General features: G+C 38.8%; 1 long non-coding RNA gene across 1 annotated transcript in view; it reads left to right on the top strand.

Annotated features, from left to right (window-relative positions):
* Positions 1-24,313, top strand: part of LOC143678187 (uncharacterized) — a 60,466-nt gene that overhangs the window by 22,050 nt on the left and 14,103 nt on the right. Inside the window, exon 2 of the long non-coding RNA XR_013173100.1 lies at positions 4,578-4,712. This is a non-coding gene — a long non-coding RNA (uncharacterized LOC143678187). The remainder of the gene's footprint in view (positions 1-4,577; positions 4,713-24,313) is intronic.

The raw sequence follows: 24,313 nt of genomic DNA, 5'->3' as shown, positions 1-24,313 counted from the left end.
CATCCTGGTTTGCTCCATACTTTGCTGGTTTTAGCATCGAAAATAACATGTCTTGGAAAATCCCTCAATTTTCTGTACAACCTGGGATGTTCGACGGTCTTACCCAGGCTATGGACTTATCTATTCCTTGCCAGTCATGATTCCTGCATCCATTCCTTCACCTCTCTGGACCTTTGGGTTGAGTGAGTTGCTGTAACTGCGTATCATGAGGTCACAGGGTCAGGGCACAACAGAAACTTCCAGCAAATCATCCCTTTATCACTTGCCTGGAAAAAAAAATCCAAGAAAGTCACATCTCCTTGTGACTTACTCAGCACAAAGAATCCACATTTGCTGGGGAAGAAGTTCCATCATGGCCCATCTCTCAGGGTAGCTGAAAACTGCTCCAGGTCCAGGTGCTAATGGGATAGGAAGGAGGTTTAAACATCTGAAGTCATTGGCAAACTCAAATTAAAGAAAACACAGGTAATGGACCAAGCTTCAGATGTTCTGTAGTGTGCAATTGGCCAGCTTCACTTGAATTGCTTTCTCCTCCCCTCTCACTCTTCGAATCTGTACCTCATCTGCCTCATTTACATTTTGGGCACATGGGCAGATGGATTTCTAAGCCGGAGTGCAGAGTGATCTCTAGTTTTTTCCTGTTACTCGTGTATGATCAATAACAACAATAATGAAAAAAACCCAGCAGGAGGCATGTTTGACGGCCATTCCTTATAATCGCAAGATGAGTGCTCAGCTGTTTATGATACAAGGCTGTTCAATTTGGGGAAAATGCAACACAAAAGGGATGTCAAAGAGGAGAAATCTCAAGTGGGAGGAATTAAGGCTTTTGAACATTTCTTAAAGTAAAACTCTGGGGCTTGGTCTCTTTAGATTCATAAGCGCCAAATCTTTTATCAGGCTCCTTTTAGAAACTAGCAAAATCCCAGGTATGTTTTGAAATGCATCTAATGGGAATTCTAACTGTATTAGGAACACTTCACTCTAATAGCCCTGCCTCTGGCAGGGTATTTCTTTCCCAGATATTCCGGCAATTACTGACTCTGAATATTCTATTTTCTTATGTAAAGCATCCTTCTTCTTCAGCTACACATATTTATTAATTCCCTGATTCCTAGCTCAAAGTTAAATTAGCCCCCTACTCTTTCATTCCCTTGGAGATTGCATATTTCCTGACAGTCTGCTCTCATTCAGAAGACAGATACATTGTGATAACACATGAGATTTGTACCTCCACGGCCTCTTCTCCAAAGTCCGTCTCTTACTTTTTGATGCGCATCACCTGGAGAGCTTGTTAGAGACTGTTTCCTGGGTGCTGGCTCCAGAGATTCTGCTTCGTTAGGACCAGAGTGGGGCCTGAGACTCTGCATTTCTGCCCTATTCCCAGGTGACAGTGATGCTAATCGTTTATTAACCATGATCTTGGAGGACATGGAACTGACTTTCCATCCTGAACTTGAAGTTGATATTAAACTAACAGATCCAGAGGGTTGGTGAAATTCTATTCCAGGTAGTGTTATGTTGTACCTTGAGCACACCATTTTTTTTCTGTGACATATAGCATTGCAGGGGGCAGGAGCCAGCAGTGTTATCTTTTATCTATTTCCTCCATAGCCCTCGTCAGATAAATCCCAGAGCTCATGGTGTATCATTGGGGTGCTTTAGGCTCACAGCGGGAGGCAGGTTCACATTTTTATTTCATTAGTCAAAGAAGAGACCAAGTGCAGGAATAAGGTGGCAGAATGCTGGGGGACCCAAGAATTCACCAATTATAAAATATGAAATTCTTTATCAACATACATATACACAGAACAATCATATTTACATGTACACATATATGAATTATATATGTATAGTCATTTAAATATATATACATATGCAATCATATATATATAAATACTCCTATATATATATAAATACATACACACACACACCACACAACACACTCGAACCACGATTACACTTTCACACACATCTTTAAGTGGATGGGACTTTTCTCTTTTTCTTCTCTTTCCTCAGAGTGCTCATTTGTGTCTTAATTTTCCTTCAAAGTTATCTCTGGTATTCCTTTTTACAAATGCTTCTTCCAGTAGGAAAAGGCTGAGGAATTGGTGGTTGGAGAAGCCCAGTAGTATGATTTCCTCCAGCTGGGCACTCGTTAGTGGGGACAAACCTCATCAGGGGGGATTGCCCACATTCCTACCCAGAACAAGAGGAAGCTGAAGGGAAGAATCTGTTCTCAGAATTCTCGATGCTGCCTCTCTGCTCTGTCCTATTAGAAACATTTTCACCGAAGGGAAGTTCTCACTGAAAGCACTGCCCTTGTCTCTAGGTATCTCATTAAAGGCGGATGTGGGGAACCCTTACTTATCTTTTGTTTAGAAAGTGTACAAAGGGACGTTTGTCTGAGGGTCCTGTATCAGAGAGATGATTGTGCTCGACGATACTGGCATCAACACTCTTCTTAGAGTGTACACAGTGCCATTTTTATGGGTTCTCAGTGTACACTGTGCCATAAGGCCAAAGTGCAGTTTGTGAAAGTTGTCCTTTAGACGGCAGAATTAAAAAAGAATTGCTGAGATTATTACGATTCTTCTATTTGTTTCCATCTTCTTTGTGTAAGGTCTATTTCTGTAACAAATGTGAAACTGTGGGCTAGTTTTGGTCTTTTCTTGACATTTATAAATTGGGCTGCCTTGGGTGAAGTTCAGATGGCCTTCTCTTCAGGTATATATTCTTGTCTGACATCTCTCATTAAGAAGCTGTCAAACCAGCTGTTAGCTCTGCTCTTTTCCAAGTGTTTGTGGGGGGCTAAAACCACAACCTCTCTGCCTCCCAATGTCCGGTTAAGAGGCATCTTCTCTGAGGAGAACCTTTTGATGAATATGACTTTTGGCCTTTTCTCTAGACTCTTGAAAATCTCTCTGTGATTCAGCAACACCAACAGAGAGCTGTTATTAGATCAAGATGCTGGTAAAAATATTTTAACCTGGCCGTGGTTGTTATTTGCTAGATATTACCTTGTCTGATTTTGGAAGTGTCTCTAAGAGAAGAGGTCCATGATCCTATCAATTGCATCAGCATCAACAAGAATAAAAAGTTCTGAATCGTATCCTGGGAACTATGAAATCTAACATGTTCTCAGGATTCTCAACATTAGAGTGAATCTTTAACTTAATGAGACTTAATTTGAAACTTACATTTCTAAGTCCATCAAGTGAACTTCTATTAAGGCAGATCAACTTACTTAGGGCAATGAATTAGGAATTTAACTAATAGTAGGTGTATCAGGTTACTCATAATGAAAGTCAGAGCTCCACATGGCCCTGATTTGTAATGAAATCAGTCATTGAAAATGCAATATGGTTTAAAACATATAATTGTAGAAATGCAAATCTTTTCAAAATTATTTGGAAAAATAGACTAATAGCAATTTATTCTTAGTTCTCAATTAACTTTCCCCTAATCTTTTCTGTCTCAGCTTTCTCGATCCTTGAAGGAAATGTCAATAAAAAACTCGCTCTACTGTTAGCTTCTCTCTACTTCCCCAAACCTCCTCCAGCCCAGCCCTGAGGCTCTTGTCCCTCTTTTTCCCATATAGACCTTTCTCTCCTGCTGCTCCTCATTCTCCTTCTCAAGAAGGCTGGTGACTACTGGCTGGTTCCAACATCTGACCTTTCCCATTGTGCACAGTGCCTGGGAATTGTTCTCCTGTTCCAACTGCTTTTCAGAAAAGAAAGGCACTCTGTAATTCTGGAGAACAAAATTTTCCCTGGAACATTTTGCTCTCCCAGCCTGCGGGGCTGATTCCAAGGGGTTATGACTTTGCGATTGCATAGGCCTCCAAGCTCAAGAGAGCCTGGCTCTTGTTTTAAGGCCCTGCTGTCACCAACTTGAAATTTGTAATAATTCTTGAGCAAGGAGCCCATATTTTTATTTTTCATGGGGCCCAGAAAATTATGTCGCAAGTCCTGCCAGCATGATATCCTTTGATCCTAACAAATTTAGGGAGTAAGTTAGCAACCAGGGGTATGAGGGAGGAAAGGAAGTTTGGTTAAAACATCGGGAACATCACTGGCTCTGAGTCCAAGGGAAAGGGAAGAAGAAGGAAAGGAAGGGGAGAGGGAGAAGTTTCTCAGTGTCTGTTTATAACCCCATCCCCATAGGTTGCCTGTGCATGCTGTAGGGCTTCAGTGCTAGAAGACTGCCATTCTGCATCTGAGGCTGAACATTTAGACTTTTATCAAGAATCATTAGGGCTTGATAGCGACTTGTAAGACTTTGAAGCTCTGATGAAAGACTGGAGGAAATACTGGTTTGAATGCACACTGAAGAGGCCACAGAAACACAGCCCCCTTCAGAACTCATCCTTCTTGTTAACATTTCAAAGCGCTAAGCATCGTCATAAATTCTCTGTAAGGTTCCTCTGCTAGGAAAAAATGAGTATTTCCTTCAAACAAAATCGACTTATAATTTATTTATTTGTGAGTTGAAAATGTTGTTCCTGTTCTTTTGTTTTTTTTTAAAAAGTGATATATTTGTTTTCTGTTTTACTTTCTTTGTCTTTGATCCTTTAGAAATGGTTGGGAACTCTGTGCAGACCTGCAGAACTCAGGCGAGTGGAGTTATTCCTTCTAGATCATTGCAGTGGATTGATGGAGAATTTGTACCCCGAAGAGCATTCCCGCTAGAACAATGTTCCTCAAGAGCAGGTCCTTGTTATTTCTTTTTATAGTCACCCTGCAATACAAGGCTTGGTGCATGCACACACACACACAACATTCAATACTAGTTTATTGAAAGCAGGACATTCTAAAATTATACTTTGGAATTTTGACAACGTATTTTAAAATAATTTCAAAAATAGTTTGTTTTATAGTAACGTACTATTAACTGATGAGTACCAGACTTTTACATATATTTTCTATACTAAGCCTTATATCAAATATATAAATTATTATTATTATTAACCCCATTTCATAGATGGAAAAATTGAGGTCCAGAGAGTTTAAGAATCTTTTCCAGTTTCTTCTAGATGAAAAAAAAAGATTCTTAATACACTTTGTTTTGCAAGTATATATTATGACTATGAAAAATTCCTTTTTCTAAACAGAATCAGACCGTGGACTAATACAACATTTTACACTCAATGTAGTAAATTTAAAGCCCTGTAAGCAGATTGTAAATGATGACACTCATAGGAAAACTTATTTCCTTACCTTCAGAGAAGTACAAATAGAAAGGGAGGAAATAATGAGGAACTGTTCTTCCAAGGTATTCACTGAGTTCAAAGTTTACCTGAATCCATGGAAACACTGGCCTCAATATTCCAGGAATGTCAGAAATTAAATAATTTGGAGGAAAAAAATGACATTAATCACAATTTAAGATGTGTAGTGACTCCAGTTTGAAGTTAAGAGGTGGAGTTGATGCATATAGTGACTTCCTTCCGAAGAGTATAAGGGGGAGGAAGACAACTCTCCAGGGGATAAACCTGACTGATACTGGCTCAGTTAGGTGACCAAGGTCAATGTCAACAGTGATGAGTCATGCTGATAGGGTGTGCCCTTGACAAGCTGTGATGAGAAGGGCATGCTTCCTCCATGGTCTTTCTTCAAACAAACATCATTACAGTCTAATCATGACAAAAACATCAGCCCAGCTCAAGCTGAGAGATGTTCTACAAAACCCCTGACCAGTACTTCTCAAAACCATCAAAGAAACTGTCATAAAAAAAAGCGAGGAAAGTCTGAGAGATTTTCCCAGCCTAGAGGAGTCAATTAGAGACTAGATGTCTACATGCAACATGGCCTCTGAGATGGGATCCTGGAAGAGAAAAAGGACATAAGGCAAAAACTAAGGAAACCTGAATAAACATTAATTAATAGTAATGTATTAGTTCTGGCCCACTGCTTATGACAAATGTTCCTTACTAATATAAGTTGTTAATAATGGGGAACTGTGTGGCATGAACTATTTCTACAGTTTTTTGTAAATCTAAAACTATTCTAAAATTTTATATATATATTTTAAAAGCACATGTAAACCTTACTCTCTACTTAGTTATACTAAATTACTGGAAAGTTCCTAAATTGAGTTGTTTTTTGGATGAGGAAAAGAAAGGCAGGCTTGGTGACTCTATCATACCAATTTAATGATGACTGTCTTCTATAAAACAAGGAAAAAGCATTCAGTCCTATAATGAGCCAGCTGTCCTTAGCACACGCTCACCTGAGATTGGAGTCAGGGAAATAGAGATAGTTGGAACTTGCAAATGATGCCTGATGACCGGGCTACAACCTGAGGTCCCTAGCGCACCTGGCAGTGAGGTGCACTCCCGCCTACGTGCCTACTCCTTTCAGAGGAGAGGCTGAAACTCCTTTCAGAGCAGTGGAGTTTAATTCAGTGTGTTTCAAATTAGTTAACTTGTGACAGATATCCGTGAATATTCACCATTGCATTAATTTTAATGTATTCAACATGTCTGACATTAAAGACTCAAAATGACCTCCCAGTGTTCCTAATTAGTGCTCTCGGTACAATTTCTTTACCATTTCTTAGAAGCTAATTTTTCTTGGCAAAAAATTATAATTTATAATTTTTCATACATAACTGAGGCATTGGATGTGCAGATTTATATCTAAGTGGAATCACCACACATAAAAAATGTAAATAAAGGTAATAATGTATGAGGAAACGTTTCATGTGACTTTCTTGAAGATGAGTTGTGTGAACCACAAATCTGTGACAGAGGTGTTGGTATTTATTTTACTCACAGAACAGTGATTGAAAGATCTATGATGGATAAAATTCGAGGCAAAATGGAAAACAGGAAAGCTATTCATGTTTTTAGTGTCAAAATATAAAATTAACTGTATTTATGAATCTATCCATTTCAATTATGAAAACTATTCAAATAAACATTTTTTTTTCCTGGCATTTGAACAGTTTCAGAATTTCAGTGATATCTGAACTCCCCATATTACTATGCTTTGGATTTCTTTCCAAACCATTGGTGTTTTAGTTTGCTAATGCTGCTGGAGTGCAATATTCCAGATATGGAATGGCTTTTTTAAGTTACAAGTTTACAATTCTAAGGCCTTAAAAATGTCCAGACTAAGGCATCCAGAAAAAATGCCTTGACTCAAGAATGGCTGAATGACATCTGGAACACCTCTGTCAGCTGTGAAGACATGTGGCTGGCGTCTGCTGGTCCTTGTTCCCAGTTCTGTTGCCTTTAGTTTCTGATTCCAGTGGCTATCTCTTTAGCTGTCTATGGGTCCTGACTTAGCTGCTCTGGGGCAAAACTCTGGGTTTCATCTCTTAGCTTAGCATCTCGTGGAAAGGCACATGGCAATGCCTGCTGAGCTCTGATTCCTGTCTAGCTTTTGTCAGCTCTCTCAGCTCCTGGTGTCACCTGGAGTTTCTGTATTTCCAGTCCTCTGCATCTAAGCTTTCACTGTTGGAACTCTAAGCATCTCCAGATGTCTGTGTCTGAGCTTCCTCTGTGCTTTTCTAAAATGTCTTCACCTTTAAAGGACTCCAGAAAACTAATCAAGACCTACCTTGAATGCATGGAGTCACATCTACATCTTAATCAAAATGTCACACCCACAAGTCAGTGTGTCAACCTCCATAGGGTCAATCTCCATAGAAACAATCAACCCAAAATTTCCACCCTAAACAATAGGCCTGGCCCCACAAGATGGGATTAGACAAAGAACATGACTTTTCTAGGGTACATAACTTTCAAACTAGTACTATTGGGAACTGGTTTTCATCATATTTCTTTTAGCTAAAAGAACATTCATTTTAAAAAATCTAAAGTGAGTTATGAACATGAGCTTTTGCATGGCCTGGTGATAATTGAACTCTCAGAAAACAGGTCTGATCTTTCCCATTTTCTATGTGCTTATAACAATAAAGCATAAATAGAGAAAATTCTTGAAGGTTATACCTCAATATGTTGTTGATAACCGCATATGGATTATGAGGTTAAGAATTATTTCAGTTTTATTTTCTTATATACTTCTCCTATGTTATATTAATTTTTTTTACCTTAAATATACATAACTTTTATAATTGGAAAACAACGCTAGTTCCAAAAAGCGTAAAACATCACAACTAAATTTGTTCTGTTTAACATTTACTATTTAACATTTTTACAGTGAGGTATAATGTGAACTTGTTAACTGAGTAATAATAAGGTAAGTTTTCTTATTGACATAGTAATGATTATTGCTAAGATAGGGTTAAAACTTTTATTAACTCTGTATCTGGTAATTACCAATCAGTGGGAAGATTATCTTTGCCTTGTTTTTAATAAATAAAAGGATTTTCTAAGCAAGCTGATAGTGTTTCCAAGCTTATTGGAAGATGTTAATATACTCAAGAGGATATTGGCTTATTGAAACTCTTAATACTTTCATTTGCGTATGATTATTTTACATACATTTATTTTGTATTCTGAAGAATATGTCAAAGCACATTCCAAATCTCATTTTACTCATAAATTTCCTTATGATAGGGAAATGTGACAGAGATGACTTGTTGATTTGGCATGGATGGTGATGGGAGACTAGAAGACCAGACAGACTTTACATATAGGCCAGGGATGGTTGTTAGATTGCGAGAAAATTCCCCTTGTCTTCAGAGTTGTCCTCTACCTCTGTCTTATACTTGGGACTCCTTTGGCATGCTATATGGCCTTCCCTCTAGAACTAGAACTGTAGTTCCAAATACAAGTATAACAGGGGTGGAATTGCATGATCTAATCACATTAAAGGAGAATTTACTGATTGAAAAATTTTCTGAGAATAGTATTTACTTGTCGATTTTTTGGTTACTTGGGTCATGAGTGAGGTAGGGGAAAGCTCCTTAAGTGGATGGGTAGGAAGAATAGCAAAAACACAAGAGGGAGAAATACACACACACACACACACACACACACACACACAAGAGGTTGTTAGGCTTTTGCAGGCATTTACTTGGATCGGATTCTGATGGTTAATTCTTGAGTCATTGTGCTCAAGAATGTAAAGCAACTTCTAAAGGAAGATGGTGGAGTAAAGACAGGCTTTCTTCACTTATTCTCCTATTTAAAACCTACCCCAAACAATAAATAATGGAAAAATAGTAGAAAAATAATATATTCAATGAAATAAAGAAATGGTCATGACCTAAATTCATACCCTCTTTGAAGCATTTCTTCCAAGTAATGGGAAATGAACACTAGAATATGTGAAGAAACTCAGAGCGCACATATATCCTCAGCTCAAGAGCAGGAACCAAAATTATATTTCACAGTCTGATTGCCCATTGTGGTAGTTAGATTCAGTTGTCAACTTGGCCAGGTGAAAGCACCTAGTTCTGTTGCTGTGGACATGAGCCAATGGTAGGTGAATCTCATCTGTTGCTAATTACATCTGCAGTTGGCTAGGAGGCGTGTCTGCTGCAATGAGTGACGTTTAACTTAATTGGCTTGTGCTTAAATGAGAGAACGCAATGTAGCACAGTCTAGCAGCTTGGCATTCCTCATCTCAGCACTTGCAGCTCAGCCCGGGCCCTTGGAGATGGAGAAAGAAATCACCCCGGGAAAGTTGTTGGAACCCAGGGGCCTGGAGAGAAGACCAGCAGAGACCATCCTGTGCCTTCCACGTAAGAAGGAACCTCAGTGGAAAGTTAGCTGCCTTTCCTCTGAAGAACCAACAAAATAAATCCCCTTTTATTAAAAGCCAATCCGTCTCTGGTGTGTTGCATTCCGGCAGCTAGCAAACTAGAACACCCATACTACACTCCTTTGATTGGACCTTGGGGGTCCAGAGTCACTGTCTTCCCATGAAAGATTTGGGAGGCTGTCCTTTCAGCAACGACAGAATTGCACAGGAGTTGGAGCTGATGGTAGAGCCACACTGGCAATGCCATGTCCACTGGTCTATGACCCAGGTGCCCAACATGAGAATGCCAGAAGTCAGGTAAGGAAGAGAGGGGAGCCTGTCACCCCAAACACTTTGCTGGCTCGAAATCTCAAAATGGAGGAACATGTACTCACAGAACCAAAGAAGGAAAATGAGGGAAGATGTATGACCAGTATCTTATTTGATGAGCTGTTTGGGACAGCCAAGCCCAGGAGAGCTATGAACTGTTCCAGTTTGATTCTCCTTTCCAAAGCATAGAATGAATCAGCAGAGGACCTGTGACAGAAACAGTGAGGAAAAAGTACAAAAGGAAGGAACATAAGCAAAAGTCATAGTAAAAGATGAAACATGCATAAAAAAGGCTCATTCATTTAAAAAATAAGGAAAGTTAAGAAAAATGGTGGTTCATAGTTTCACAGTAATAACAGAAAATATGATTTCTTATTCTGACTTTTAACAGAAAAGCTCAAAGAAGAAACTCAAGGATTCAAAAGACGAGATTATAAGACAATACCAAGAGACAGAAAGCAAGCTGGCTGTGCACAGAAAAGCCAAGGAAACATAAAGCAAAAAGAATTAGAGAGATGAAAAGCACACCAGAAGCAACAGAAAATAGAATTAATTATAAATAAAACCTCTCCCCTTGGCTTATCAAGGCAAACTGAGAATAAAGAACAAAGACATAAAATGAATATGGAGAACAGGTGGATATATGACACAGGGATTCCAATACAAAGGAAATAAGGGAGCAGAACAATGGAACTAAATAAAAGTACAGTACTGAAAGGTATAATAGAAAATCTTCCTGAAGTAAATTCATGAAAGTGCAGATTGAAAATGCAGTGTCAGGGAGGGGAGGGGGGAATAATTGAAAATGAATGTTCAACAATGAGGCATGTCCTGATACTCAAGAATAAGGAAAGAATTTTATACGCATGCAAGCTAAAAGGTCACCCACAAAAAAGGAAAATATTCTCCACAGCTACACTCAGTGTTAGAAGACAATGAGTTAATATTTCTAAAAAAAATCTTTAGATCTTGGGTTGGGAATATGTGAAAGAATAGTTAAGAACTTTATACACGAACAAGCTTTATCTCAAACATGAAAGAGATCAAGGAAAACAATACCAAAGAGTTCTTTATAAAAAAAAAATACTGGTTGATGAATTCCAGTTGAAAGACTTCACACTGAAATAAATAATTGAGGAATGGGGAAGATAAAGTAAATTGAGTGGGGATGAGAATTCCAATATAACCCTAGGATTAAATCACTTCCAGAGTTACGAGTTACAAAACACAACTTAAATGTTATAAACCAAGGAATAATAATATGTGCATTAAAAATCAAGATTGGAAGTGAAAGAAGTATGCTCCTCTCTTCCTCATTTCATAACAAGAAGTCAATTGATACGTACTAAAGGAGTAAACATATTTCAACCTCTTAATGGTGTCAAGAGTCATTTTTTAATTTAAATTTGGGAGACACTTTCAGGAACAATCATTTTGTTTTATAATGAAGAGAGATGTGTCTGAATATTAGCAGTTCTTTGAGATTTACTAGAATTTGTCTCCTGTTAATTCTGTTAAATTCAAGTACAATTAAAGGTAATACCCTGTAAAGTGAGAAGAGCAGGTATCCTGTCATCTAAGTTTCTATATATTTGGCTGTGAAGAATAATGGTCTAGGGTATAGACTCTGGAGATGGATTTCAAATTATACATCCATGGATGTGTGACCTGTATCTCCCTTCACAGGCTGTTTCACCTTGCTGGGCTTCAGCTTCCTTGCTAGGAAAATGAGGATCCAGATAATGTTTACATTAGAGAATTATTCAAAAGTTGAAAATGTCCTTTTATAAAAAATGCGTGCTGTTTCATCTTTTTTTTCTTTTAATTTAACTAATTTATATTTGGAAAACAACACCATTATTCATTAAAAAATTTTTAATTGAGTAAGAGGCAAAGCTAAGATGCAACCAAATTTCCTGATACTTGGTCTTCTGCTCTATTTATTGAATAAATCTTTTTATTTATTAAATAAACCTTTTTGTTTTATTGAATATGAAATATCAAGACAATCTCTAAGATTTATTGATATAGAGCAATTCAGCACGGCAGAAAGATGTAAACCTATTGGGTCCATAAATATTTGCTCTACTTCTCTGCGTGGTTGTGGATTTAATGGAATGTCTGTGCTTGAGTTCCAAGTTACTTAGAACTGTCTCTATTACAAAGCATTGGTTTGTTCTCTGTGGGGCCGGATCCCTGACTGCCTCCCTCTTTGCCACCAAGCACATTTCCCTAAAGGTTTCTCTTAATGGGTCCCATTGCATTTGGTACTTTATCTTATTCTCTTCTCATGTCACCCACTGAAAGGATGCCAAGTGTATTCCAAAAAGGGAAGGTAAATTTCCAACAACAAAGTAAATAGGAACATTCTAGCTCTTACTGAGAATGAAGATGGATAATTCCATAGATTTACCTGGTTTATAGAGAACCTAGTTGATATGATAATGTGATAATGAAAACAATATTGGAATTGAGTACAGATACTGCCTCATTCCACAAATATTTATTAAGTGTCTACTTAGTTTAAAGTATATTCTTAAGGCATAAAGCTGTGAACAGGACTGCACAATTCCTGGCTCATGGATCTTATATACTGTTGAGCAAAACAGGGCTTAAATAATTATTTGCTGTAACAATACCTTAAGTAAATTAGCTACCTTGTAAATCAGTTTATTCATCTATAAAATAGGTGAATAATATCTACTGAATAAGGTTGTTTAGAAAAGCAAATGAGACATCATATGTAGTCTTGACATATATTTTATATGTTCAATATATGTTCACCCTCCCCTACATATATATATATATACACATTACCTGCAAGATAGGTAATTAAAGAAAAAACATTCTAAGATAATAACTTAAAGGTCATTTATAGTTCAAGAATTTTTTTTGAAATTAAATGCTACTTGGAGATCAGTTCAAATGTACAGAAACTTCCATCTGCTTCTCTAAACAGCATAGGCTCAAATTACTAACTCTTTATGACTACTGGCATTTCAAGAACAGTTTTTGAAATTAATTTCATGCTGTCATTCAGTTGTTGATTAGATATGAAGCAACTCCAAAGTATTTGGCCCTTGCAGGTGTCAGCCCATCTCATGAGAAATTCTAAAAGTAATGATTCATTCTTCTTAAAAAGTGTAGTTATATTGGCTAATGGTGTAAATAAACAATGTTCTGGGGATGTAGGCTTGCTAGCCCAACAATGAGACTATGAAGTTCTATATTAAACTGAAATTTGAATGAACAAACCATACCATTTAATGTTCGATTTCCTTCTGACTCTGAGCTCTAAAAGGGGGAAATATCTTAAGTGTATTGGTTTAGTCCAATTGTACTAATAGACTAAAGCTGAAGAGGCACAGTTAATGAAGGGAAAGATTAAAATAAGACAAGGGAAGATGAAATAAAAATAACAGAAGCAGTTCAAGATACTAAAACTGCATATTTACCTTTTCTACTTTCTCCACCCTCTAGATATTTAGGTGGGAAAATCATGACTAAAGTACCCCAAGGATCTCTCTGCTTCGGGGAAAACTAGGAGAAAATAGCAGAATGGTGGTCTTGAAAAAAATAATGGAAGGCCCATGTGGGAAAACAAATCCTTGGGAATTTGAGTTTTTCACAGGAGTGTTGAGGTTCTGAGCTGGCTTCCGTATGGAAAAAGGAATGACTGAAATGGATTCACTTATTTTTCTTTCTTGAAACTTTTCAAACCTGAGCTCCCCATCCAGTGGGCTTCAAGACTATTTCCTTTTGTGTCATTTCCTAAAAGGGTAAGTATTCAGAAACCAACCAATTCATTTAACTTGGCATAGTTCATCAAGAAACTGAACCATCCCCTCCCGGGGCCAGGAGATGGCAACTTCTCTCAGACTGTCTGGAAATGTCTATATATAGCTTTCCATCAGGTAGCTTCTTCTAATATCTTTCATGCCCATATGGTATATTAACAACAAAATAAACCAGCCACCATCTCCATGGCAACAAGCACAGATGTTTTTAAATATGCCTACAAAATGTACCCACCACTGAACAACCCTATATTTGCCTAATTAATTCAAATATTTTGCTGTCAGCTTTTTCTCTTTGAAGCCACAGATTGTTTTTTGTTCTGAGATTCATTTTCTTCCTAATAATAGAAACAGATAGATTTCTTTAGTGCTACTGTCTCAAGATTCAGAAACAAGATTCCTCTTGAAAATCCCAGGTTAGAAAGTAATTCGTCTGTAATCACCATTTGGAATATTTTAGCCACTCTATTATTAAAGGTCACATCATCATCATGTGGATGTCATTGCTTTTCTTTTGCTATAAAAAGTGTTTTCTTCTGGAAACATTTGTCCTGGCTGGGCCAAAATATATATTTCAATTTAACAAGTGTTCAGAATCTTGCATGGCTCTCTTCTAACTGTGCAAACACCACCTACAATTTTTCTTACATTCATCCAATATTCACATTTTGGGCCCCCAAATTACTGGGAACCAGAAGACCATGGATGTTCTTCTTCATTTTATTGTTCATACAGATATTATGTCTGTAAATTGATCTGGGAAATAGATTTTACCACTTGGAATCCTAAGTTGAGAATGGATTATATGTTTGCTTTTTTTGTCCTCACCCTTAGGCTTTGCTGAAAGTAATATCAATCAAGCCACAAGACAGTAGACTGAAGTTTAACATTAAAATAAATTAGCATATGGATTCACTTGATAGTATAAAGAGATTATTTGGGATAGAGAATAGTTTTATTAATAGCCTATTAAAAATTAACACATTATTGGTTGATCTTTTTAAAGTTGACCTGGTAAAATTCCTATGAACTTGAATGAGTTTGGTTCCTTAGGAAGTCACATGGATGGGGAGGGAGAAGACTCAAGGAAAATGTAGAGGGATGCACCAGGTAAGGGTGAAATTGTAATAATGCTGTCCTGTCTGCCAAATGGCAGCTCTCCAGAGAGTTCAGGGATGGGAAGGCAAGTTGGTGGCATGCATTATTCATTCATAATGCTGCCCTCCAAAAGTGCCCATTGCAAAGGAAGCTATTAGAGACCACATGATGATCTCAGGAGAAGTACTTGATAACAAGTGTGTGTGTGAATACAGACAGGAGAAGACATTACCATGTGACACGAGGCAGTGATACAAGCCAAGGGACCCCAAGGATTGCCAGCAAGCATCAAAACACTACTGACCCCTGAAAGAAACAAATCTTTTTGCCTCTGAAACCATGAGACAATAAATTCCAGTTGTATACACTAACCCATTATGTGGCATTTGGCATAGCAGCTTGGCAAATTAAGATGCTGAGAAACCCTGAGAACCTGGTGTTTAATAATGGAAAGGAACATAAGCAGCAGTCAGGTGAATGAATGAAGGAATGAATTGGCTGATGATTACACAGTGAGGTATGTGGCAGAGTTTTTATTCAAGTTGCTTTTCACTATATGTTCAGTAGATGAAATAGATGCAGAATGAACTAGTGAATTTGGCACTGGATGGAAAAGAGACCTAGGGTTTCACCACTTCTGCTGACCCTAAATACAGCATTGGCTACAGAAAGGCCTTGAATCCTTGACTTTCAGATTAAAAGTGTATTAATTTACAGATTGAAGACTTTATTCTTATTTAAGAGGAGAGTTTTGATCCCCCCTTGGTCCTTCTTTGGGCCTTACTTGAGGCTTATTAATCAGAAGAAATTGTCTCCCTGCAACTCCCCGAGTCACCCTTGTTCAAAATGCAATAATAAAATTCTCTTCAATGGAATTCTGTGATTCAACCGCTATTCTGTGATTGCCTTTCCTTCCAGTGTCTGCTGGTAGTTGGGTCAACCTCCATGATCTCTGGTAGTGATGGTGGGGGCGGGAGAAGGCAATGGACTAAATTAAATCATTAACCTTCATCGCCAGACTCTTTTTAAACTAAGGTGAAAAAAATCCGAAATGTAATTTGGTATTAATAGGAAATACAGATTTTTAAGACTTTTCATATTCCATTTTTAGAACACAGACATAATTGCCATGCCTAGCTGAGCATGCTCTAGAAGGTGAATTAATTGATAGCACTAGAAGGCATGCATAATTGGGATTAAGCCCTCTAAAGAATGTGAGGATGATTTTTATAATTCTGCCCAAATGCAAACCTCTCTCTATCGACCAGTAAGTCCAGCATTGCTTTGCATTTAGTGAGATTACTGGATCATGACAGCCCATGACTTGAGTTACTTAAGTCATATGCAGATACTTCAGTCAAGGTCATCACTGAAAATGGACTTTCACCTAATGGGAGTGGTATCTAGAGCTTAGGTAAGAGAGTGAAAAAATAAAACGAGTGGTCACCAAAGCAGCCCTGCTGACTCCGTGACTTGTAGGAGTCAGAGCTTGCAGCCAGGATCCTTCAACCTATAAACAAAGCAAGTCCATTGTGGTAGTTAGGTTCAGGTGTCAACTTGGCAGGTGATGGCACCTAGTTCTATTGCTGTGGACATGAGCCAATAGCATGTGAATCTCATCTGTTGCTGATTACATCCATGGTCGGCTAGGAGGCTTGCCTGCTGCAGTGAATGATGTTTGATTTAATTGGCTGGTGCTTAAATGAGAGAGCTCAACATAGCACAGCCCAAGCAGCTCAGCATACCTCATCTCAGCACTCACAGCTCAGCCCAGGCCTTTGGAGATGCATAAAGGAATCACCCCAGGGAAAGACATTGGAACCTAGAGGCCTGGAGAGAAGGCCAGCAGAGATCGCCCTGTGCCTTCCCATGTAAGAAAGAACCCCAGTTGTAAGTTAGCTGCCTTTTCTCTGAAGAACTATGCATTTACTAAACAAATCCTCTTTTACTGAAAGCCAATCCATTTCTAGTATGTTGCGTACCTGCAGCTAGCAAATTAGAACAGCCATCAACACCAGCTTTTCTTCTTGCCTTCTCCAAGTAATTACTCTAGGAATCTATGCTGATGGCGATTAATTTGTCTATGATATGCCGTATACCTTCCCAGGCCAAATGATGGTAGAAAAATGAGATAGATGAAACCAAGAGAAGGCATATTCCTAGTCTTGACACACCATTTACAGCAACACTTAATATGTCTTACGGTTCTATTCTGGCAATGGTTTTGAATGAGGAAGTCCTTCTTTCCCATGCAGACTCCTTTTCCTGAATGCTGATGTTAGTATGAAGAAAGGAAATGAACTTTGACAGGACACCTTTATAATCCACTTTTATAGTTACCTCATTTAATCCTCACAAGAATTCTGTGAGGCAGATATTGGTACTTCTAAATGTGTTAGAATAAGGGCTCAGAGAGAAGTTAGGGAAGCCTACCTGGTCTTCCATAGGAAGCTGGCTCTACCCACACTTCCATCTTCCTAGGAAGAGCTCCAGGAATTATGCCAGATGCCTTTTATTTCCTCAGATTGTCACCTTCACCCTTGGCAGAGTTTATATTTAGAATGTACAAGGCAGAAGTGAGGAATGTTATTGCAAAATCCAGTGTTCACAGAAGCTGTCTAATTTACAATTAACTTAAATACAAAACAGATTACCCTGCTGTAGGGTAAATCATGCAGAAAATATAGAGTTTTGAGAAATTGTGAGCTTGGAATAGAGAGACATTTGCAGAGGTGAGAGCAGTAGAAGGAAAGATTGGCCTGCCCACCTGTCTAAGCTCTATTCTCTCATATCCCTGAACTGACAGGGATTTCTTAGTTCAATGCTTCCATGTTCTGAAGCTTCAGGAAACAGAAATTCATTTAGGTTGACAGGCATCCACACTGGAAAATGCAAGCATCTGGGCAGGCGTTTTAATGGGCTATCAGTCACTGATCCATTGTGATTTAATTTTAGGAGATTGCTTTCAACCTCATATGAGAAATCAGCTGCCCTGAGGAAGCTGGAGTCAGGTTTGAATAGGAAGGGACTCAAAACATGAAATAGATTGAATCTCAGCAGGGCTAACTGCCTAACTGCTGGAGGGCTCTGGCTGCCTAGAATAATGGAGGTACACAATGCTAGTAGGAATTGTGAGGTCAGGGAAGAGGGTCAATGCTTATTTAGCCTAGAGATGGTCTGATCTGAGAAAAAGTGAACTGTCCTTATGAAATGATACAGTGAAGAAGATGCATATCCTTGGATCTTTTGTGGAGCAGTTCCATCCATGCATTGGAGTGATGACTGGAGAAGCATGAGACACCTGCAACAGCCCCTGCTCTTCTGGCACTGGTCCAGGCTACCATCTTGCTTGGCCACTCACTTGTCTCCTATGTTAAACCATCCTTGCTTTCCTCTGTCAATCTTCAGTCCTGCTCTTGAACTCAGGTGCTTGGAGCCTACCTCCTTATTTCAGAGCCTATTAAATTCTCCTCTCTGGCTCATGGATTTGACTAGCTCTTCCCAGATCTTGATATATGGTCCCTTGATTTCAACACACCCTCTATGCTGGACAACACCTCAGGGCAATCTTTAGGTTCACTGAATCTTTGGTGAATCACTGAGCCTCATCCCCCATGCCTTTAGAACTAGCCACTTCCTGGCACCCAGCCAAGCCCCAGCCTTTCCCATGTAAGGATGAAAAAAAACCACATACCTACTCTACAGTTTTTCTTTATTACTGTTTCTCCTTTGTCTTGCAGTGTTTGAATATGGCTCCCCTGCTAGTTCCATAAATTCACCTTAGGGTTAAGTGGATTGTCATGGCTCACCTTGAACCAAGCATCCATGTATAATAACGTTTCTATGGGAAACTGTGTTCTGAGTAGAAATAAATGGCTTGGAAATGAGTTTTTCTAACACAACTCAAATATAAGTCAAAGTAATCTGTTGGTGATACAGACATCTTCGCTAAATATCTTGAATCTGTTAATGAAAGGGGAAGGTGACCTGTGGATGACTGCTCTGGAAACTCATCTTAATACACTGCCATATCAAGGTGTCTCTTTATGTAAGGATGGCTGCGATTCTACATTTTTGTGGAAGCAAAGATTGTATGAGTGCCAAAAATAAATATCCCAAAATTTTGACTATAAAAAATAGAATGGCTTTTTCCTCTTATTTTGAGATTTTCTTATTTGGAAAGTCTCTTACAAAGTCTGTTCAGAAGTCTCTCTATGGGGACAGGGATATTCCTTTTAGCTTGGTACCTGAGGGAGAATTTAATAAATACAGACTTCCAGAGATTCTGATTTAACTGGACTGTGGTGGGGTCCAGTCATCAGTATTTTTAAAAGCTCCCAGGTGATTCTATTGTGCAGCTAGGATTGACAGTGTAATTCTTAAAGCCATGTAATTCTAAGAATGAGACACGAGTAGAGGACCAAAAAAAATTTAATCCACTCCTAGCATGTGAACATAAAATGTGAAACATATTTCCTTTAGCCAAGGGAAGAAACATCACCATTGCTACACTTGGATAGGAGGGAAGAGTTGGTGCTTTCAGAATGCAAGAGGTGGTAGCCACTGCCAACAAATTATAATGGAGGATGTTGGGGCAGATGTGCTTTTGACTGGACTGCATTTTCTAATCATTGGGTGGAAATTGTGTTCAACAGACTGTGTCTGACTATATCAGAGGATGGAATGGTGTGCAGAATGAATATGTGCAAAGGCTGGCTCTAGGAAAGCTGAAAAAGAATGAAAGTAAATTCAACATCTCTAGGCCAAATGTGAACAGTAGTGAGACAACAAAAAAAATAAAGCACAGTTACCAAGGGTTTATATGGGCCAGGCAGTGGCCCAGGCCCTAAGGCTCTAAAAATGATTGGGGCACAGGACATGATGATGGAGAATCCACCTCAACTGATGGATAGACAACTACACAACAAGACTCCCACATTTGTGGGATTTCTTTCAGATCTGAGGGGTTGGAGAGAATTTCACTTGGCTTGCCCTGTGCTGACAACCTCCTGGGTTGCAGTGAAGGATAAGGGGAGAGAAGCAGGTCATAGGAGGGTGCACCCATTGCTAAAGCAGATCATAGGATGCATTACTAAAATGTCCGCCCCATTTTCTAAATTGCAAAAGCAGAACTTCAATGTGAATGCACTTCCAGACATGTCTCTGCAAACCAAGCCTGGAAATGTGCTCTCCAGCAACAATCAGATGGGACAATTCATCAATGCAGGATGGTTTGGTAAGTGGGATGTGGGATTAAGGAAGTGTGAATTTTCCTTTGTTTTGTTCAAGTCAGGGACAGCTTCCTGGAAGAGCAGGAGATTTATGAAATCTGGGGGAAATAAAGAGGTTGTTTTGGTGTACTGATAGAGTAGGAAGGACACTCCAGAAAGGGTGAGGTGATTGCAAAATGTAGAGCGAAGATTTCATTATTTGTAAAGACAAATTTAAGTAGATTATCTCAGACAAGTTTGAAGTCTAATGGTGATCTAGAGTAAAACTTCAAGTAATTTATTGAATTACTTGAAGAAGGGCATTGGATTTCTGGTCACCTCAAAATAAAGATGGAAAAAAATGTAACTTAGTTATTAAATTTTTTTTTTTAATTTTTTTATTAATCAAAAAAAAGAAAAGAAATTAACACAACATTTAGAAATCATTCCATTCTACAAATGCACTCAGTAATTCTTAGTATCATCACATAGATGTATGATCATCATTTCTTAGTACATTTGCATCGATTTAGGAAAAGAACTAGCAAAACAGCAGAAAAAAATATAGAATGTTAATATAGAGAAGAGAATTAAAATAATAATACTAATAATATATATATATATATATAAAGGAAAAAGAAAAAAACAAAAACAAAAGATACAAACACACAAACAAACAAACAAAAAACCATATTTCAGGTGCAGCTTCATTCAGTGTTCCAACATAGTTACATTACACTTAGGTATTATTGTGCTGTCCATTTTTGAGTTTTTGTATCTAGTCCTGTTGCACAGTCTGTATCCCTTCAGCTCCAATTACCCATTATCTTACCCTGTTTCTAACTCCTGCTGGTCTCTGTTACCAATGATATATTCCAAGCTGATTCTCAAATGTCGGTTCACATCAGTGGGACCTTACAGTATTTGTCCTTTAGTTTTGGGCTAGACTCACTCAGCATAATGTTCTCTAGGTCCATCCATGTTATTACATGCTTCATAAGTTTAGTCTGTCTTAAAGCTGCATAATATTCCATCGTAGGTATACGCCACAGTTTGTTTAGCCACTCGTCTGTTGATGAACATTTTGGCTGTTTCCATCTCTTTGCAATTGTAGATAATGCTGCTATAAACACTGGTGTGCAAATGTCCATCTGTGTCTTTGCCCTTAAGTCCCTTGAGTAGATACTTAGCAGTGGTATTGCTGGGTCGTAATCCATTCTGCCATTCTATGTCTTTTGATTGGGAAATCCAGTTCATTAACTTTTAGTATTATTACTGTTTGGATAATATTTTCCTCTACCATTTTGGCTTTTGTATTATATATATCATATCTGATTTTCCTTCTTTCTACACTTTACTCCATACCTCTCTCTTCTGTCTTTTCGTATCTGACTCTAGTGCTCCCTTTAGTATTTCTTGCAGAGCTGGTCTCTTGGTCACAAATTCTCTCAGTGACTTTTTGTCTATAAATGTTTTAATTTCTCCTTCATTTTTGAAGGACAATTTTGCTGGATATAGGAGTCTTGCTTGGCAGTTTTTCTCTTTTAGTAATTTAAATATATCATCCCACTGTCTTCTAGCTTCCATGGTTTCTGCTGAGAAATCTACACATAGTCTTATTGGGTTTCCCTTGTATGTGACAGATTGTTTTTCTCTTGCTGCTTTCAAGATCCTCTCTTTCTCTTTGACCTCTGACATTCTAACTAGTAAGTGTCTTGGAGAACGCCTATTTGGGTCTATTCTCTTTGGGGTGCGCTGCACTTCTTGGATCTGTAAATTTAGGTCTTTCATAAGAGTTGGGAAATTTTCAGTGATAATTTCTTCCATTAGTTTTTCTCCTCCTTTTCCCTTCTCTTCTCCTTCTGGGACACCCACAACACGTATATTTGTGCGCTTCATATTGTCATTCAGTTCCCTGATCCCCTGCTCAAGTTTTTCCATTCTTTTCCCTATAGTTTCTGTTTCTTTTTGGAATTCAGATGTTCCATCCTCCAGTTCACTAATTGTAGCTTCTGCCTCTTTAGATCTACCATTGTAGGTATCCATTGTTTTTTCCATTTTTTCTTCTTTGTCCTTCACTCCCATAAGTTCTGTGATTTGTTTTTTCAGATTTTCTATTTCTTCTTTTTGTTCAGCCCATGTCTTCTTCATGTCCTCCCTCAATTTATTGATTTGGTTTTTGAAGAATTTTTCCATTTCTGTTCGTATATTCAGCATTAGTTGTCTCAGCTCCTGTATCTCATTTGAACTATTGGTTTGTTCCTTTGACTGGGCCATATCTTCAATTTTCCGAGCGTCATCCATTATTTTCTGCTGGTGTCTGGGCATTTGATCAGATTTCCCTGGGTGTGTTACGCAGCTGGTTGAAAGGTTTTTCTGTGAAATCTCTGGGCTCTGTTTTTCTTTTCCTGCCCAGTAGGTGGCGCTCGTGGCGCTCGTCTGTCTGCACCGCAGTCGGCCCGGGAAACCGCGCGTGGAGGTGGGGGTCGCTGGCCGCCGGGGCTTGGGAGAGTGCCGGTCCTAATTGCCCAGCTGGCCCGAAACGCCAAGCGTGACGGGAGGGCCCCGCTATCCAACGTCCCCAGTCAGGCCGGTGAGCCACGTGCGTGGAGGGGACCCCAGTCGCCAGCCGCCCCGGCCGGGAAAACGCGCGCCCCTCAGGTAGCTCACCGCAGCAGATTCTCCCTGCCCGTTCAGCTGTTCCAGAATGGGGTACGCTGTCTTTTTGGTCTCTGTCGTGACTCCGGGAGCTGTTTCGTATTGTTTCTGTTTCTTTAGTTGCTTTTCTGGAGGAGGAACTAAGACCCGCGCGTCTTACTAAGCCGCCATCTTCTCCGAGTTATTAAATTTTAAACTGTTCCTGCCTTGGGAAGTATATTGTAGTGGAAGTCATAAAAAGCTATTGTATTTAAGGTTTACAGGATATATTTTAGAAATTTGGTAGGGGGCTTTTTCCTAAATGTCAATTCCGAGAAACAGCACAAAACAAAACTTGATTAATTAATGGTGTTGATTAGTTGAGTTCTAGCTGATGGAAATTTTACTTTTGATTGTTCTTTACATTTTCTACCCCGTTCATAATTCCACTTTCTTGTATCAGCCTCAGCCCATTTCATAGGTCCATGCGGACCTCATGGTAGACAGGATATGGCCAAAGAATTTCTCTGGGTTTTCTAACTTTGATTTGAATAGAGGAAATTTCACACGCACTGCCTGATTTAATTTTCACAGAAGCTGCTTGCCTTTAGAAAGCATACCTCACTATCCCCATTTTAGAGGCAAGCAACCAGAGGCTTGGGTTTAAATAAGTTATCTAAGGTCACATCACTACTTTGGGGCAAAATTAGAATTTGAGTCCAAGTATTTTACCTCTAAATTCAGAATTCTTTCCTCATCTGGTACAAAAAGTCTAATTTATCTTGGGCGGTCCTAATGTCACATAACTACCTTCATACTTGCAAGAAAATGTGTAGATTATTTAGAATGCAGAAGTGCTGTGGTGATATCTGCTCTTTTCCTTGTTAAATTGTGGAAGGACTCCCAAAGGAGAAATCAGGGAGGCACTTAACTAATGGCTGCGTTGACTACCATCGCGTCCTCCCACCTTCAGAACAAAGGCTGGGGATGTCCTTGAAAACAGAAGAATAGCCGCAGCCCTGCACAGGGGCCAAGGCTCAACCTTTGGAATCATGGAAGCTCCAATTTCTGCACCTACTTCTGCCTCCGCAATGACTCTGGATCCTGAACACCTCAACTAGCTGAGGATTTATCCCCACAAAATTCGTCTAATAATCGCTAACATACTTTTTGATTTACAATATTCAACAAACATAGTTTGCATATTGAAAGAAGAGAATCTAAGCAAACAACCTAGCCTCTTACCGCATAAACAATAAAGAAGTTATCAGATATAAATTCTAATAAAATCAACGGACTTACTTGCTGTAATGGGCTTTGTACCCCAGGAAAACATATTCTTAAACTTAATCCATTTATGTGATGTGAATCCTTGTAAGTAGGACCTTTTGATAAAGTTACTTTCAACTAAGGTGTGGTACAACTGACTCAGAATGGCCTCTAATCCTATTACTAGAGTCCTTTACAAGCAGAACGAAATTCAGAGATAGAGAGAGAAAGCCAGAGGGAGGCAGCCAGAAGCTGAAAAATCAATGGAACCTGGAAAAGAGGGAAGAGGGCAGGAGAGGCTGCCATGTGCATTCCC

The sequence above is a fragment of the Tamandua tetradactyla genome, chromosome 3, assembly GCF_023851605.1.
Source record: "Tamandua tetradactyla isolate mTamTet1 chromosome 3, mTamTet1.pri, whole genome shotgun sequence".
Taxonomy (NCBI): Eukaryota; Metazoa; Chordata; class Mammalia; order Pilosa; family Myrmecophagidae; genus Tamandua; species Tamandua tetradactyla.
Note: the sequence above shows the minus strand (reverse complement) of the source record. Positions and strands in the feature narration are given on the sequence as shown.